The sequence below is a fragment of the Suricata suricatta genome, chromosome 9 (genome assembly GCF_006229205.1).
Source record: "Suricata suricatta isolate VVHF042 chromosome 9, meerkat_22Aug2017_6uvM2_HiC, whole genome shotgun sequence".
NCBI classification, from domain to species: Eukaryota; Metazoa; Chordata; class Mammalia; order Carnivora; family Herpestidae; genus Suricata; species Suricata suricatta.
Window position 1 is genome coordinate 613,623 of NC_043708.1, and position 4,647 is coordinate 618,269.

Genomic DNA, 4,647 nt, shown 5'->3' on the forward strand with positions numbered 1-4,647 from the left:
GGGCCCCTGCAGGGAGCACCCCGACCGGGAGCAGGGAGCACTCTGGCCAGGCGGAGGGGAGAGGTGGTGGGGGAGCAGGCCAGGGGAGGGACCTGCAGCTGGGTGAGCAAGGAGTTTGGACTTCATCCCAAGGACAACGTGGCGCCGCAGGAGGGTTTGATGCCAGCCAAGACCTGCCCAGATCAGGGTGTTAGAGAATTCTAGGTGCCCAGGGAAATGGGTGGGTATCGAACCAGGGCCCCTGGGCTGGAAAAGGAGGGGACTGAGGAGATGGAAGAGGTTGGACTGGGTATTCCGGTTTGCCCCCCCCCCACCTGCCCTGGGCTCCAGACTACATCAGTGGCCCCATCCCCCACCTCCTCTGGCTTCCCGGTGAGTTTGGCCCCCAGCCCAGAAGTTGAGGAATTTCCCCAACTCCTTGCTGGCCACAGACCAGCTCCCTCCCCGAGACCCCGGCCCCTGCCCAGTGGCCCTTTTCCTATGCTCTCAGGGCTCTCGGGGCAGCCCCCACCCAGAGCTCCACTCACCCCTTGTACACACCTCGGGAAATGGCCCTTCATAAAAGTCCTTTTCTCTCTTTGTGTCTGTCTCTTCCCAGGATCCTGACTTCCTCCAAGGTGAGGAAGGGAGGAGGCAGGCGGTGGGTGGGGGGGGGTTCCCAGCAGTCACCTGGACAGCCTGGGACCAGATGTGCAGGGGGTGGCAGTTGAGAGAGTGTGACACGAGGGTGGAAGGCCTGCATGAGCAGGTGAGCTGGGCCGTAGCGTTCAGGAGTTCAGGACTGAGCTGGCCAGCAGCTTGCACCATCAGGTATGGGGGGGTACTTGGAGCCACGGGGAGCGGGGTGGAGAGAACGAGGTACACAAGCCAGGAACCCACAGAGGAGAGCGGAAAAGGAAAACACGATGAGTGGGGCCACAGTGCCACCCACACTGACCTACACATCGAATACAACTCAGCAAAAGCAGCTACAAGATGTTGTTTTTAAACCACATCGACCAGTTCTAAAGTCCATGTAGAGAATAAAGATACAGGAACAACAGCCTGGAAGTGGCGGGATGGACGTGTCCCCGCAGAAGGTGCACAGACCGCCGCGGGGACGCGTCACAAGCCACAGGGCATCGCCCATCACACCATATGACACCTCTGAGCACAGCTACTGTCGAGAAAGACAGCCAGATCCAATGAGCGTTGGCAAGAATGTGAAGAAATTGGAATCCTGTGCCCTCTTGGTGGGAACGCAAAATGGTGTAGCTGCTGTGGGAGACGAAATGGCCTCGAAACCTTGAATGCAGAACGTTTACAAGACCCAGGATTTCCTCTTCTGAGCAAACCCCCAAACGGGCGCTTGTAACTCTCTGCTCACAACGGCATTACTCACAGCAACCAAAAGGTGGCAGCACTCATGTCCATTGATGGATGAATGGCCGAGCCCGAGAAAGGAAGGGACTCCTGGCTCCCCCTCTACCACGGGACACTGAGTGACACAAGCCCGTCACAAAAGGACAGACGCTGGGAGCGCACATCTGTGAGGTCCCCGGAGGGCTCAGATCACAGAGAAGGAAGGCAGGATTGTGGGTGCTGGGAGTGGGGAGGCACCGGTGAGGGTTTAATGGGTGCAGAGTCAGTGTTTGGGAAAATGAAAAAAGTTCGGAAATGGTGGTGGTGACAGCTTCACAAAGATGTGGATGTGCTAATGCCCCCGGACTGTGGCCTTAAGAATGGTTAAAATGGTAAATTTTATGTGATGTATTTTACCACAGTCAAAAAGCAAAGAAAAGAAAGAAAATGACAGTGAAGCAGAAGGTCTGTAAAGTTCTGGAACAGAAGGCTCTGGTTGTCCCAGAGGGCGGAGTGTCAGGGAGCCCCCCGGCACGTTTTGTTACGGGCAGTCGGCCGCAGGCACGGGTCCGCAGTCTGTCACCGTTCAGCAGTGACTGTTCGGCATTTAAAAGCCATGAGGAAAAGGGCGTATTGTTGAATTAAGACAACATTAGCCATCTGCACGAAGCCAGACAAAACGTCGGGCTCCTGCCTCCTCAAGAAATGTGCTCTGGTCCAGAATCGTAAGTGCAAACAAACAAACAAACGAACAACAAAAATCCAAGCCACAACCCCAAAAGCATTCCGAGAAAACAAGACTCCACAGTTTCGAGAGGAGGAAGGCGTCTCTCAGGATGATACAGATGCAGAAGCCAGTGAAGAAAGAAAGTCTGTAACTCTAATGACCAATTGCGACACTTTGCATAGAAAGAACTTGTAAGTCAAAGGATGTGTGACAAACCGGGGACAACTTTGGAATTCACATGGCCACCAGTGGGCCGCCCCCGCCCCCCCAACAGAGGACCCTCACGGGTTAGTAAGGCCAAGGCTGGGGCCGGCCTGCTCTGGGCCGCACGGTCCACTCTCCGGACTTCGGGCCGGGAATCTCTGGTGGAGCCCGGCCGCCTCGTCCTCTGAGGGGAACCCTTACTGTCCCCTTGCCTTGGGACTTATGGGCTCAGCTGCTGGCGTCGCAGCATCAGAGGCCTCCAGCCTGAGCGCTGGCCCAGCCCTGCTGGCTGGGGACGCCCTCGGGACCAACACACCTGGGATGCCCAGGTGTCCCACACAGCTGTCAGAGGGACCGAGCGGGTCCTTCCCTTCCCAGTGGTCAGGCTGGGCCTTGCACAGCCCTGCCGGGGACAGAAGCCAGGCATCAGCTGCAGCCAGGCACTAGGCCTTCCTGGAGGCCAGGCCAGGCGACATCTGCTGTGTCTGCTGTGAGGGGACAGGGACCACTGCTTGTCTGCAGGCCCTGATGCCGCTGGCCCGCAGCCCGGGAGCCCTCTGTGGGGCCTGACCCGGTGGCTGGGGCAGGGGCCAGACTCAGGGACTGGGGACGGTGGCCGGAACAGAGCCTTCCCCCCCCCCTCCCCCCCGCTGGCCCCACTCCCCATCAGAGGCACGGAGGCCCCCGGCCGCTCTCTCAGGCTCGCTGGCCTCCTGGAGACCCAGTCCCGAGGACTCGCCTGATGGCCGGGTCATCATCTGCAGGCATTGAGTCCCTGCTCAATTATCCGCCCAGCTGAGACCCAGCCGCGGAAGGGGGACACCCCTCTGCTCTGGGATGGAGGCCATCTGTCCGTCCAGGGCCTGGCTCGGGAGCCGCAGGGCGCTGCGCTGGGGCAGAACTGGTGTGAGCCCCAGGGCGGGTGAACCTGAGGGTGGGAGTGGTTGTGAGGCCGTCCCCCCTCGGGTGCTCGCTGAGTCTCCCTCTGTAGGGGGATAGCGCCCGCCCGCACCTCCCAGGAGTGACCCCTGCCCAGGGCTCCCCGAGCGGGGAAGACAGCCCGTGCCCCCACTGCCCCCCACCTTCGTGCTCCCTCTGCCCCTCCCCCCATCCTTGTCCCACTGCTGTGGGACAGGAAAGGACAGTGAGGAGCCAGAGGAGGTCCAGTCAGGAAGCCCGGTTGCTCTCTCTTGCACCCTCAGGCCAGAACACAGAACCCGTCTCCACTGAGAGCCCAGGCTCATTACACCTGGCCCACAGCCCTGCCGCCCCCCTGGTGGCCAAGGCAGGTGACGAAGGACTGTGGGAGTTATCTCCCCCCAGTGGGGTCTTCTCTCAGGATGGCCCTCAGCAGGGGTGCTTCTGTTCACCTTCCACAGCTCACAGCCTCAGCCTGTCCTGGGCACTGGCATGTGCAGGTGCGCAGGGCAGGGGGGTGGCGGCTGCTGCAGGTGGGGGGCTGGTGCAGGTGCACAGGAGGGTTTGGTGCAGGTGCGGGGGAGCTGATGCAGGTGCACCAGGGGCTGGTGACGTAAGGTACGTCCCATCTACGGTCAGGAAGACCGAATCTGGTCTATCACTGAATAAATAGTGGCAGAAGATCCTTCTGCTCTAGCTCTACTCAAAGACTTTTTGAGATACTGAAATATCATTTTTTATTAACCAAAATGCTTCTTATTTTGAGTCACATATGGAATTTTTGTTTTATGTCTCAGGTTTGTATTTTATTTCTATATATTTTATGTGTGTATATTTATTTTGACATACAAAAGACTATACATCTATGTCCCTTGTGTATTTTGACTCATGCACAAGGCTCTTGGTCCAATTTTAAAATTTTACTAAAACTCAACATATTTTTAAAATGTGTTACAACAGCAGTTGTAGATGTTATTTTATGCATAACCTACCTGTGAGTCCCACCCGCCACCCAGGGCCTGGAGCCGGGCCCCCACTCTGACCCCTGTCCATGCGGCACCTGCCAGCCCTGGGCCTCCCTGCCCCCAATCAGGGACCTTGCTTTACAACCTCAGCACGTGTCCCGCTGCCCAGGACAGCTGGGCATGTCCGTGTCTGTGGCGTACCCTACACGTGCGTGCTGTTTCTCCCGGTTCCGTGGCTCAAACAAGGGACTATTGAAAATGTAGCAAGGTTTCTATGGTCTTAAACTGGACCCACATCAAATGAGGCAGAAATCCGAGTTCTTCCAAGAAAGATAAGCGGTTACAGCCTCCCAGAGCGGGACCTAATGAGCTGGCTGCCTAGCCTGGGAACGTGGTGCTCCTGTCCTCGCTGCTTCCTTCGGGGACGTAAACTGCAGCTCTCAGACCATTCTGGAATCGCACGAGTGCTGAGCTCAGTGTACGATCCCCACA